The following is a 14,899-nucleotide window of genomic DNA, read 5'->3' as shown; positions in this document are numbered from 1 at the left end:
ACTTCAGAGCGTCATTTGATCTCAGCGCAGGATGAGTCTGTCTTTGGTTGATGCTGGCTGACATCAAATGTAAGACCACGGTCACAATTTATTTTCAATAATCTGGGCGTTTGCATGGCATGAGCCTCTTAATTTGGCTGAAACTTGTTTTTGTGTGCTGATCTGAGGTCAGATTTGTGGGTTCTGTTGTTTTAGTTGAGAATGAGGTTTGTGGAAAGGGAATTTGATCTTAGATCAGTTCAAAAGGGAAACTTCTGCCAACACTGGATTTCCCCTCCGGTGGATCCATACCAGACAGATGGCATTGAGGGGGAGACAGACGGCTGGCGGCTGTACCAAGTGTGATGTCTGTTGTGATCAGACCCGTGAGGATAATCGATAGATAAACCCTACTGATCAAAGCCTTTGATTTCAAATGTGAGCCCGGCTCCCAAGTTATTGTAGAAAGCATAGAAGTGAAACAGAATGCAAACACATTTCCAGGTGTTAATTAAAAAGTCTTTCTTTGTCCATGATCAAAAAAACTTACTACAGATATTATGACAACCAACATGATCATTATAAATGATTCTAAGCCACTTTTACACTCAAAAAAAAAAAAAAAAAACTATACATTTACTGGAAAGCACTGTCACTGTATTATCACATGCATGCAGCGTTTTTCAGTCTTTTATCCATATAGTAACTATTCACAAATCAGTTTTCAGTCTTTTATCCATAATGCTACCGTTCACACTTAAAAAATAAATAAATAATTGTATCCATATAATGTAAATGGTAATCAAAATGACAAATTTCAAAGTAGAGGTAGCTTAATTTTAGTGCTGTCAAACGATTAACCATGAATAATTGCATCCAACATAAACGTTTACATTATATATGTGTACTGTGTATATTTATGTATATATAAATACACACATACAGTGTATATATTGAAAATATTTACACATTTCTACATTTATTTAATCATATTCTTATACTTCATATTTTATATAAATATATTTAATATATAAGCATAACATATTTTTCTAAAATATATACATGCATGCGTTTTTCCACACATGATGCCCAGACAGCAAAATGCCATTACATTTCTAGAAAGGGCTATCTAAGGAAATGTTCAAACAAATGACATGCATGTATTTCTCCAGTGGAGACTGATGTAAACACTGTAGATCTCAGACCTGAGGCACCCTTATCAGAAGATCACAACAGCAGCGTTGAGGTCTGTGGCGTGAGTTTGCCCTGCTGTGTGGAAGTGTCCTCACGCCACAGGCATTCGACACCATTACTGTCGCTCTCCTCCACTAATAGTGGCAAGAGTGCTGTGGAGGAACACTGTACACTCCTAATGGAGGCCAAAGGAAGATTTTCCCCAAGGCCTGCAGAGATGGGCAGGGGGCGAGAAGGAAAGAAAAAGGGGGCTTAAAGCCAGGCAAATTCTGACAGTCCTGACCCACATACCCCCTGTGGGTCTGCGTACAAGCACTGCTCAAAGAAAGCTTTTTTTTTTTTTTTTTTTTTTTTTTTTTTTTTTTTTTGAAAAACGAGTCTAAAGGACTCTGAACACTATTTTTATTCTTTTCCCTCTTGTTTTCAGACTTTGTCCTCTGGGTCCTTGGCAGTAATTCTTATTTCACTGAATAAATGTGTCAAATGAAATGTGGTTTTCTTCTTTGATTAGAACTAATACCAATCAAGCACCACCTCCAACCCTGTCCCGGCAGTTTCTCATTGCTGATCTCCAGAGAATCAACCACAATTACCAAGCTCTGACTGCATGGCACGGTGCAAGAATAGTTATTTTATTCTTTGCTGATGTTTTATTTCCCTCTATAAAATCGTCAGCTGTTTTGTATTTGGGCATAGTAGTGGGCATTGGATAAATAATTCTCGCTATTCAGTCAGACTTTGATTTTAAGTCTTGAAATTGATTTGAAGAACATCAGTTAATTCCTACAGGTTCATGCATCCCATGCTAAATCCCACATCTTAAACTTGATCTGCATCTAAAGCCAGATCATGTATGATGATTGAATAAATTATTAAATATGTGCTTTAAAAGTTGGAAGTTTGCTTGAAACAAATGCATGACTATTGAATTGTTGTGTTTATTTTCCAGTCCCCTCAAGATTCTAGGAAACTGAAGAGTGTTGAATAATCTTGGTGAAACTGAACTTTTAATGGAGAGAAGCTGCTATCAGACTCCAGCAGACCTTTCACAAAAGGTCATCGATCCAGGCTTTAATTAAGGGCAGCATTAGAGAACCACCTTCTAGCACATTTAACACAGCTTTGATGTTCAGTCATTGATTTAATTTCCTTAAAAGCCTCACAGAGCACTGATACGCCTTCACAGAGACAACGGAGAGGACGACATTGACATGTCAGCTTGAGAAGTTTGAGAAACAGGAGGAACCAGCAAAACTGCATGTGTTAAAGTGAAAAAAGTTTAAGTAACATGACATGTGGCCACGTATGGTGACCCATACTCAGAATTCATGCTCTGCATTTAATCCATCCGAAGTGCACACACACAGGAGTGAACACACACACACACTAGTATGAACACACACCTGGAGCAGTGGAACAGTGTTTCTAACTCCGTGTCATGAACCAGGAGTGATGACGTGAGTTTCCAGTGACAAGCAGGAATCTGTCCACACTGAATGCTGTGTGCACAATCACAGTCAGCCAAACATATTTGACATTTAATATATTTAATATATGGAGCAGGATTTTGAACCAAAAAGATATTACTATGAAACAAAATGTTTGACTGACTCTGACTGATTGTCCTTCGTCAAGGTCAAGACTCTTTAAAAAAACTTACACGACCAATAAGTTATGACAACATTAGTTTTTACATTACTTTAACTCTTTAAAATAAAGCAATTTTCAACTTTCATTTATAAAATACACAAGGTATTTCTTTTACAACTCATTATTTTAAGCCAGTTTAATGTCATTTAAGTTTAGACAAGTTACATAGCTAAGTATATTGCACTTAAAAATGTAATGTAATGTAAAAATGTAAATGTAAATTATTGGGTAAAGTGAGGATTGTCATTATTGCCATGTAGCCCCAAATACATGATCACCTCGTGTTTTTTTATATATATATATATATATATATATATATATATATACTGTATTTGCAACAGTGCATATGGCTCCATTTATAATGTGAGAAATAGTAAATATAAAATACAATCTGAAAAAATATATATATTTTCTACAAGCCATCTTATTATTGGCAAATTATGTCTCAATAAACCCCTGGTCTAGTGTGACATTTTAGTATGCATATAGGCCTATTTTTATTTTTTGAAGTCTATTTTTGAATGCATGAAATAAGTTAACTGGACCAACAGTTCTTCCTGAGTTCTAGTTAAGCCAGACATTACACCAGTATAACAAAATTTCCACTACTTTGCATCGAGGTCTACAAAATTAAGTCATGATAACCACGTCGTTTATAGAGGATCAGTACAGATAACACTGGCAAGGGTTTGACAATGTGTCAACTCCAGAGAAATCACAATGGTAGCCATTCTGGCTGAACTCTTGTCTGGCCACTTGCCATTTAGTTGTCTATTCCAAAAACTCTCTTGCTGGGCCTAATAGTTATTGAATAGGCAAATACTTTCAAATAAGAGGCACTGTGGGTTGGTAGCCCACATCTTTAGCCACTAAAATACCATTAACAATACTGAGACTTAAATGGCATATTCAATCTGATTATCATTTAAGATGTATCGGAACCATACCTGCCAACCACAGCCTCACCTGTCAGTCATTTGACAGATTATAAGACAGATGCACTTAATTTACTGGTGTTTCTTTCTTTCTTTCTTTTTTGGGGCCTCATATGTTGCTTTTCACTGGTATGTCATAATATGATAACACTTCTTGGACAGAACACTTAACACTTAAGATTTTTTTTCTTCTTCTCAATTTGTGTGAGTTTTTTAAGTCATCAAAGACATAATTAATAGCATGGCAGAAAATGTGCAAATTTCAAATAGATAAAAAAATTTTGGGGGGATGCAGCTTGTTGGATTACACTATATAACAGAATTTTGTCATACAAAATGACTGAAATCTATTGTGATCTGCTGTTTGGATGGTGCAACGATACATCTGAATAGGTCATATAAATATAAAAATATAATTAAAAAGACCATTAGAATTCTCATGTCATTATAATAATACATCACCGTGATTTTTACTGAATACAAAAATTGTTAATTTTTGGGGCAATAACTTTAACAAAAACCTGGTCAAAAGGTGTTGTTTTCTCAGAAATAAAATCATCATCTGGTTCTCTTTGGCAGCAGTTGTTTGGGCCGACACGCATGGCTGTCTTTCCAACACTGCTGGCCCAGCCAGTGAATAAGGCTAAAATGATGCCAAATTTCCCAGCTATTCCTGCCCTTCCTTTACCAGACCAGTGAATCCAGACCTTCTGCGAATCTGGTGCTTACTGACTGATCATCAATCTTCCAAAAGCCTGGTGGGCCCTTGTAAAGCCCAGTGAAATGAGAGCCGCTGGGGATGACCAGTGCATTCTGGGTGTGCTTGGGTTTGGATGTGGAGGAACGGTGAACGGCAGATGGGTTTGAGTGCAGAATGAACCAAGAGGTGGACAGGAACAGAAAACTGAATCTCTTATTTACCCCTAAAGGGGAATATTAATACCTTAAAATTTGTGATTTTATTGCTAAAAGTGTACATATCTAAATGGTACATAATGGTACCTTTAGAAAGGGTGCCATCCCAATCACAGCTTTTGTCCTTTTTGTCTGTGAGTGTACAGTCATGTGGTGAGACACAACTTAAGTGAAATGCAAATAATGCTGTAGTATTCAAAGAATGCAGACAGTGCACACTCAGGTCACTCCATTCTGTCATAATGGACTTATTCAACAGAGCATTGCTAATGCAAGTTCATACACACACACACACACAAGCACGTCAGTGACAAGGTGTCGAGAAGAGCTTATTAAATTCTGCATTTCCATAAACAGCCCTGGAGGCCAGAATGGTAGACGCTCTCCAACATGCTTCTGGCTTGCGTGTTTGTAATTCCTTCCTGAATATCTGCTGTACATTGATTGCTGGTGATTTTGGGGGGAAGTTATTCCAGCCTCCCACCACTTCCCATACTTTTTAATATTTGAGGTCAGATTTCCACTGTTCCACAGATATTGGTTTGTAATAGCACACTCGGCACAGTATTTATACTCAAGTAACATACTTATGAGAAGAACTAAATGAACTGGGAATCGCAATTCAGCCTTTATCTGAATGCAGAATAGGGGCGTTTGTCTATGGTCTACTACGCATCATCTCACTAACACTGACACTAACTTAAGATGCTCTTCACTGCCAATTTTCCCCGTGCTTGAGATGAGTCGAATCTTCGGCTCTCTGACTGTGATGGTGGAGAGAGCAGATATTGTAATGCCTGATCAATCTGCGAGGGAGCGTTTCCACGGAGATGCATTAGTCCACTCGCTCGAGCAGAAGATTCCAGAGCATATCTAAATGTGGAAGTCGTGCGGGTCGAATTCATCTGTAGAGAGATAGATGGAAGCAATGGAGACATCAGAAGCAAACTGATATCACCTGAGAAACATTGCAAGTTATAGGCACTTGTTTGCAGTTAAATATGGTGAAATTCCTGTTTGTGCACTTAGTTGCACACAAGGTCAGATTTCTAAGTTTGCTTAGGGTTAATGGTTTAAGATCAGAACCTTAAGAGACCCTGTTTTTCAAGTACTTCAGCGCATCGAGATATTGTTTTTCATCTAAACAGGAAGTGGTGCAGAACTTTTTTTGTTAATGGTTTCCTGCTTGCAAATTCGAATATGCATGTGAATGCTTGTCACAAATATTTTCAGTCAGTTTTCATAGAAGATTTATAAAAGCGTAAAAGCGCGCGCATGTGTGTGTGTGTGTGGAAGCTGCATTTATGTTATCAATATTGCATTAAAAACAGTAATACTGTGAAATATTATAAAATTTTCAATTAACTGTTTACATATATTTTAAAATAAGATTTATTCCCGTGCTGCAAAGCTGAACTTTTAGCATCATCAGTCTTCAGTGCCACATGATCCTTCAGAAATCATTCGAGTATGCTGATTTGAAGATACCAAGAAATATTTCATTATTATTTATGTGTTAAAACAGTTCATATTTTTTGGGTGTGAAAAACATCAGGATTTCAAGATTCTTGCTATTCTTTGACAAATAGAATGTTTTAAAGAACAGCATTTATTTGGAATTGAAATCTCCTGTAACATTATAAATTGTAATCTAAATCTTCTTTAACATTATAAATTGTAATCTAAATCTTCTGTAACATTATAAACCCCAACATTTTGAATGGCAATGTATATCCACTAAAAGGTTAATTTTTATATTGTTTGAGTATACCAGAATATAGATTACCAAAAAGCTAACAAATATGAGATAAGAGCCACAAAACTCAAATTTTTACTTTAAGTATGAGTAAAAGTAATAAGGATATTGATGCCTACCTTAACAAATACCTCTATGAAGTAATCTAACAAATTCAAATATGTATCTCATCTTGTCCACTGAGCCTTTTTAATGGATTTATAAGTTTGTCCAGAGTACATGCAGTATGGATTTCTGAATTATACATTTCATGTGTCCTTACTGAATAGTGTTATTAGAGAAAGAAAAATGGACTGAGAGGGAGAACTGCATCCAAACCAGTGTGGACTTCCATCTCCCAAGGTCAGATCTGAGTTGTTGAGTGTGTAAGTGTGTGTGTGTGTGTGCTGGTTGATTAGCAGAAGGTGTAGAGAGATTAAGTTGGATGATCAGGAGAAGGTTCAGCATACCTTTACTGAAGTGACCATGACCTTCTTGAGCCAGCGTGCCAGAGCCCAGCAGGACGGCCATGCTGCTCCTCTCTGATCTCTGCTGCCTCAATAATGATTCTAATTGTGCCTGTCTCACAGTTGTCTGTCATGTGTTTCGCCTCATTTATTTTGCTATCTTTGTTTTTGTTTCCTCCTCCATTCCTTTTTTTTTTTTTTAGGAAGAGTGAAACCCTTTGCACGCAACCATTATAGCAAACCATACCCGGGTACAATGTTACACAGTCACAGTCTTGCTCTCATTCTTTCTTTTCACTTGTCTTTCCATTTATTTATTTTTTTCATCCTCTTTCCAGAGATTTATATATGTTTACATGGGTGTGTGAGCACATGATTAAGCCCATTTTGAAATATATAGTAATTTTAAATTCTAAAATCCTTTATGGATATTATTAATCTTAGCTTATGATTAAGATAAGTTGTATAGTTTCTGATTTGAATACAATTCAACTTTAAGTGTGTTTATTTACTCTAACTAAACATTCAGTTTTCAACACTTTAGATAATGTCATTTTATGTGTGTGTATGTGTGTGGTATGTGTGTGTGCATGAATAGATTCAAATAATAATATAAAATGAAATTGGGAAAAATATTAAATCAATTTCTTAAAAAAATGGCAGTGTACATAACCTACAAACCTCGTCGTATATATGAAAATATATGATAATAGATAAAACTACTGTAGAATTAAGTGCTCACCTTCAGAAAGCCAGGAACAAATTTCCAGTGACAGAGGAGATAGAGCCATCAGTTTCAGCCACACTGTAGAATTCACTTCATTAGGCTGATGGTGTGAGAGCTGGAAGACCTGCAAACAGATCCAGACAGGATGACACGAGCTGCCAGCAGGACAACACTGCCACCCAGAGCCCTTGTGCATGTATTCAAAGTGAGGTTAAGCGACACAGTCTGTAAATCAACGTTGGAGTTGGAAATAAGAAATTTAAATCTGGTAAACTTTTTTTTTTTTTGTAAAACAAATGCATATCAATTCTTTGCCAAATCAATTTTACCCATGAGCGAATCATGTCGGTGGTACTGGGGTGCTGCGTGTGGTGGTCATGTGGTGAGATCACCAAATGATCCTGAATTTGAGTTCAGTCTCAAACAAAAACAGAGACATTTTTCCATATGCTACCCATTCAAAACCCAAGGGATAAACATTGACAAGAGAAAGACTGTGGAACGACCACAACACAAAAATAACTCCGATGGCGAAGCACGATGAAAGGTAGAGCCGCCAATACTGCTCTGGAAAATGCTCAAAGGTTCTGGTGGATAATGTTTTGTTTTTAAGGATAGATGTGTAGACCAGATGGACCTTGATCACTGAATATCCACAACTTTTCATTTGACATGGGTTTTCAATTTAGCAATTTAAAAAAATATATATTTGACAGAAATTAGATCCTGATTTTCCATTTATGCCAGAGAATGATTCTTGAAACCATGCAATATGCTATGTAATTACTATGAGAAAGTCATAAGATTTGAATGTGACTCTGAGTTAGACAAGAAAAACAAAAACATTTGAACATTAATATTAAAAAATGAATGAAATAATATTTTAATTAATTAATATTTAATTTTGCTATGCATCTTAATGCATTTTTCCAAGTACAGCAATATTCTCATGATTCATGTTGCATGTTTCAAGTAGTAAAGTATGGGGGATATTAAAGATAAAACAGACATTTTGGGTATTATTTATTAGAAATTCATGTACTGTAAAAAAAAAAAATATATATATATATATATATGTGTGTGTGTGTGTGTGTGTGTGCGCGATTGGTTACTGTATCACAATTTAAACTCAACATTAAAATAAGTAATAATGTGTTGTTTCAACTTAAAGCAATTGTGAATGCTTAACTTAAAATTATAATTTTAGGTAACTTTCATTTAGTTAAGTTTTATAACTTAAGTCAGTAACAAAATTTGGATTATTTGGATTCGGATTATACTATTGACAGTTCCTTAATATTGGTAATAGTCACATGACATGCAGGTAAATTTTTTTTGTGTTTTTATATAGATTTTAGTCAACTCATGAACCTCCTGCAGTTTCCTCACAAACTCCAGTTTAGGAAACCCTTGTGAGGTTTGACACTGGGGCTCTTCTGTTATATTTAATCATGAAACCATTCATCTTTTTGAATATCAATTTTGAATCAGTTGATTTTGCTCCTTTGATAGCCCTTTACTTGTATTGTTCTGTGTGTGTGGCATCTCTCTCCATCAGCAAATAAACCAAGAAGAATTGTCAGTTCTGTCCACATCACAGGCTGTTCAGACCGTAGCCTGCTGTTAGCTGAGTGCTCTATCAGTCCTGAGTAAACATAGCTTGACTTTTCCAGGCCTGTTGTTATCCACACAGGGTGCCTTCAGTTCTGTATTTCAGAGATTGTTTGGCCCCTGATGACGCTCCATTACCAATGTGGAAATATCCAACATACTCTACTCTTACTGCATGTAAAGTTTCACCTGTACATGAAGCATTTATTCAGCTTCAAAACCAATAACCACAAAACAACTGTAATAAATGATAAATGCCCTTGACAGATCTCCTGGTTAGTTCTCAAAGAAAGGTATAACCCAACAAAACGAACAGGAAATCTTTCTTCTTAAGAAAATAACCCCAAAAATCCTCCTTGCTAGTTATCTTTTTTAAGTCACTCTCTTAAAATATAAAGTCATTTTAAGTCACACTCAATTCAATCTGGCCTTCAAAACCACCTAACACACAAACTCCAACAATTTCACGCTATAGGAGCAGAATTGTTGTCTTTACTAAATAGTCCAACCCACATCAATTAACCAATTAATGGATTGTACAGCTCTGGTAGCACCAGAAGAACGTGAAAGACCAAAAATAGGAGAAAGGGAGTAGCAACCAAACTGAAATCAACCAATGTACAATTGTACAATGAATTACATTATTTGCTCACCAGTGGATCCTCTGCGGTGAATGGCTGCCGTCAGAATGAGAGTCCACACAATATTTTCAACTTCAAACCACTGCTTCTCGCTAAAATACAAGTCCTGTACTGTATATCCATAACATTTCCTCCTTCAGTGAAAATTGCCTCTTAACTGGATCAGGAGAGATATATGCACAGATAGACCAGTTTACAGATGAAAAGTCCAAAGATTACAAAACAGTTCTAAAAACAAATCTGCATTATTATATGGATTATGAACGTATAATTTGGTCAGAAGCGACGGTTTAAAGTTAAAATGCCATAATAGTGGAATTGTTTCTTACAAACATGCATTGCATTTCACAATACGTTAATCAATGAACTGGAGTGCATTACTGTGACTCTCATTCTGACGGCACCCATTCACCGCAGAGGATGCACTGGTGATCAAGTGATGTAATGCTAAATTTCTCCAAATCTGTTCCGATGAATAACAGACTCATCTACATTTTGGCTGGCCTGAGGGTGAGAACATTTCAGCATATTTTAGTTTTTGGGCGAACTATTCATTTTAAAATAAATGAATCAAAATATCTGCCAATGGAATTAGTCAAATAAGCGTGTTTATAATTTTTATAAAACAAGACAAAAAAAGAGAATACTACTTCATTTTGCTTTTTGCGGTGACAGAAAAGTCACAAAGACACAAATGGAAAGGTACACAGACTCTGTCATATTCCAGCTGTATCAGGTCTTTAAAGTAACAGCGCTCTGTTAGCCTCTCACCCCTGACAGGGTAATGGAACAAACTCCAGTGACCACGGCTCATGACAACAAGCACCAGTTTCGTGCTCGGCTGCCCTCCGCGGCTACATATTACAGCTGCGGCTAAAAGTCCTGTCATGGCCGCGATTCTGAAAAAAGCAGGAGAATGAGGATGACACGAGAGGGGATGTGCACCCTCTGTCCCCTGTCATTCTGTGTTATTGAGAACTTACCGGAAAAATCACCTGAGGGAATCAAAGTCCGTCTGGCTCCCGTCACAATCCACTTAACACAAGCTGATGGCTCCAACACTGAGGCCTCTGTCTGTTTCCTTCGTCCTATCGGTTCTACTGTATCCTTTTCTTTTGTCTTATTTACCCACTTCTCTATTATTTTTACACCCTCGAGAAAGGTTTTATAGTCTGATGTGACGTGTTTGTTGAAAGAGCAAACAATGTATTTTAAGTGCAGTTCAGGTAAACCAAGAAATCGATACGCTGAAAACAAGAACTTTATAGCATGATATAGCAGCTCAGTAATTATATGGTGAAAATTTGATCCTGAAGAGAGCGAGAGAAAAAAAGAGAAAGAATCTCTTTAATTAATATCTCAATTTTGTCTCTTATGAGAGAACAAATTGAAAACTCTTGGTTTATTTGTCTCAAAGTTCCCAGATGTTTCCTATGTTTCCAGCAAAGACAGTAATATTGAATTTAACTTAAAAACAGTTTTCTATTTCATTATAGTTAAAAATGTAATTTCTTCCTGTGATGCAAAGCTGAGTTTTCAGCATCATTACTCCAGTCTTCAGTGTTTTTGATGAACAGCCTTTATTTGAAGTAGAAATGCATGTCTTATAAATCAATTATACGTATGAATATAAATAAATACAAGTTTAAATAACCGTATTTACTGTAACTTTTGACCAATTTAATGCATCCTTCCTGAATAAAAGCATTAATTATATTGCAAAATAAATAAATAAATAATCTGACCTCAAATTTCTAAACTGGTGCATTTTGTTTGGCAATAGTTTGCAAATTTTGCTTAGTTAATACTAATGTTATCCACATTCATTCATAGCTCTAAAATCTTACTGTATGTCAATTATCAGCTGATTTGTAAAATAAATATCTGAGGAAAAGTTGACAAGCTCTCTGTTAGGTCTCTTGAGTTATGAAAGCAAATTTTAAACATTTGAATTCCCATGTAGGTGTTGCAGCAATTAACTATTGAAGGACCGCAGCAGTGACATATGACTATAGTGACAGTACAGTGTATATATACAGTGACTATTCTGTTGAGAATGTGATTAGAGAGACCAAATCAAGACATTTTCTGTCAGATCTCTTGTCTGTACCTGAGCTCTATAGACTCGGGTCTGGACTCGAAGGCAATGCCAGCAGGACTGAGCTGTAAATATGATTCAACTCTCTGGGGATTATTAATTAACATGACACTCAGAGCAGAGTGTGAGTGTGTGTGGTGTTTGAGAGCAGATGTTTGCTAGAGGGCATCCTTCATCTCATATCTACACATGAAATGCTGCATCGTCCAAGAGAGAAACAGAAAGTGCCTTGTTGGAGAAATGTTGCCCTATTTTTCATAATGTTTATTTAGTATTTAATTGTTATTTAGGTTAAAACGATTGAATGTTTATGATGTTAACTGCTCTTATTAAAGCAAAATAATAGATAGGAGAAGCATAGTTTCGGGAGAAATATGCACCTAATTATTTTAGACTCAATATTAGAAATTAAAAATGCAAAGAAGAACATAATGAGCACGTAATGTTGTATTTTAATCTATTCCATAAAATCAATTAAATGAACCATAATATCGTGCATGAAAAAAAGAGAGAGATTTAATGACCTATATTTAATGAATTTACCTTCCCTAAATTTCTTTTTCCCATCTACGTCTACCTTGTTCTGTAGAACAGGAAGAGATTATTATTAATTATAATTTCTTTGGGATCTCAGAAAATGTCATATTCATTAAAAAGAGCCATTATGAAGCAGAATGTAACAGGAACTTTGATCAAGGTGACCACAGACATGGAAATAAAAATGACATTTTATTGTCAACCTTCCATAATGGCTTAATTAATGCATTGGGCTTACTAACTAGGAGAACACTACAAAACAAAGTTTCATGATATAGCTTGTTTACTATGGTAAATAATAAAATAAACAACCTGTCAGTAACATCCTGACCACAACTGTAGCATAACGCCAGTAAGATTTGCATGCACAAGGATCACTAACATTTCAGAAAAATACATATTTGTTAAATATTACTTGTAATATGTAAATATTATTTTAATATTTTTGAAATTATTTTGTTAAGTTTGGTATTTTTATACAAAACAAATATGTTGGATTTTTTGATTTTTATTTTTATTTATTTTTTTAATTTTTGGATTTTTTTATTAAAATATTATTATTTCAGTCCTAAAGCGATTGAAAAAGAGTCCGTTTAATTAAAATATGTCCTAATTTGCCTTTATATAGTTTAGTATTTATTATTTGTTAGCTAATATTTTGTTTAATATTTTTTTGCAATAAAGGCAGCTTATAATTCTTGAGATAGTTTCTAATAATAAAAAAAAAATAATAATAATTTGTGTGAAACTTGATTACTTTTTCTGTCAAAAAAAATAAATAAATAAATAATTATATATATATATATATATATATATATATATTTTTTTTTTTTCTTTTTTTTTTTTTCATGTAATGTATTATTCTGTGAAGTTAAATCTTTTTAGTTTGAGTCCTAATCTCTTCCACAGGCCTGAATATCATGTCTAATACCTGGAGAAGACAGCGTTTCCGTCATTTTCCGTACTGATGAGCAGAAATGGTTTGGTTGTGCTTTGCCGTCTGGGGCCGGATTAAAGTCAGGAGACGAGTGCATAATGCTATGAGGTATTCATAAAGTCTCTACAGGAAGGTCAAGAATAACTGGATTATCTTAAAACACCTGATGCCTGAGTAGATGTAATGATGTCAGTGGAAGTAATGTTACACAATCCAAATTTGATACCTTATTTGGACAAATTGCAGACTTCTCATAAAAAATGTTTTTAAGAATCTTACTTCGTTTTTTTTTTTTTTTTTTTTTTGAAAGCATAGGAAACAACATATTCCTTAAACAAAGACCAAAGACATTTGCTCTTGTTCTTTTTTTCCGTACATACAAAAGCGATACAAACAGACACACACATGCAGACAGGGGCCCGTCTGCCTTTTTCACAAGCCATTAGCTCCTGGAGCTACATCAGAAAGCTGGAGGAGACGAGCAAACATTTCAGCAAGACGCAGATGTCATGATCAAAAGTCAGAGAAGTTGCTCTGAGCTGCAGGGATGGTGTGTGTGTGTGTGTGTGTGTGCATGTGTGTGCGTGCGTGCGTGTCAGATACAGAGACAGAAAAATAGCCATGTTTCAACACACAGCCTTCACAGTCAAAATATCCTCATGGTCTAAAACATGTTGGACAAACATCTTTGCGTGATTCTGGTGATGTGTAAATTCTGCTGTCTAAAAATTCTCTATGAAGCCAGGATGGAAATTTTGGAAGTAAAAAAATCTGTTTAATTAAAAAAATGCATGTATATTTTTTTAGTCTTACAGGAAAATGTAATAAATTGCATTTGAATTCTTAAGACATAATATCTGAATTCATAAACAAATCTTTGTTTTTAAGCGGCCAATTTGAATGATTAATTTGAAATGATGCACTTTTCTTAAGTCAGTGAAGCATATTACACCCACTTTATGTGGACATGTATATACTGTTAAAAAACGGCTTCACTGAAGATGTTAATCTAAATGAACAATCTTATGTTAACACACCATCTTATCATTATACAACATTCTCTCTATTTGTTATCTACTCTTTTGGATGAATCTTAGCATGCGACTCTTTTTCCACAATTTATTCATTCACTGAAACAAATACTAATACATTTTCATTGAATTTACAGTGTTTTTTTTAAATGGCAGAAATTTGTATTATAAATACTCTTAGGGCCAATATAGTTAACTAAAACTAAAACTAAAACGTTACTTGAAATAATTGTAAACAAAATACACTAAAACAACACAAATAACTTATAAAAACACACATAAACATAAAGTATATAAATAAAAAATATAGCTAGTTACCCACTAAAATGAACAATTAATAAAATTTTATAAAATTAACTAAAATTTAAATAAAAACAAAGTATACAAATAAAAACAAAAACATATTAATACAATTCATAATTGTATTTCAGTGATACTAAAA

General features: G+C 34.9%; 1 long non-coding RNA gene across 1 annotated transcript; it reads right to left on the bottom strand.

Moving 5' to 3' along the window:
* Positions 1–4,783: 4,783 nt before the first annotated feature.
* Positions 4,784–10,971, bottom strand: LOC127961329 (uncharacterized). Its single transcript, XR_008154420.1, has 3 exons — positions 10,838–10,971; positions 7,618–7,726; positions 4,784–5,578 (listed from the first exon to the last, which is right to left on the bottom strand). It is a non-coding gene; the product is annotated as an uncharacterized LOC127961329 (long non-coding RNA).
* Between the last annotated feature and the right edge of the window lie 3,928 nt (positions 10,972–14,899).

The sequence above is a fragment of the Carassius gibelio genome, chromosome B7 (assembly GCF_023724105.1).
Source record: "Carassius gibelio isolate Cgi1373 ecotype wild population from Czech Republic chromosome B7, carGib1.2-hapl.c, whole genome shotgun sequence".
Classification (NCBI taxonomy): Eukaryota; Metazoa; Chordata; class Actinopteri; order Cypriniformes; family Cyprinidae; genus Carassius; species Carassius gibelio.
Note: the sequence above shows the minus strand (reverse complement) of the source record. Positions and strands in the feature narration are given on the sequence as shown.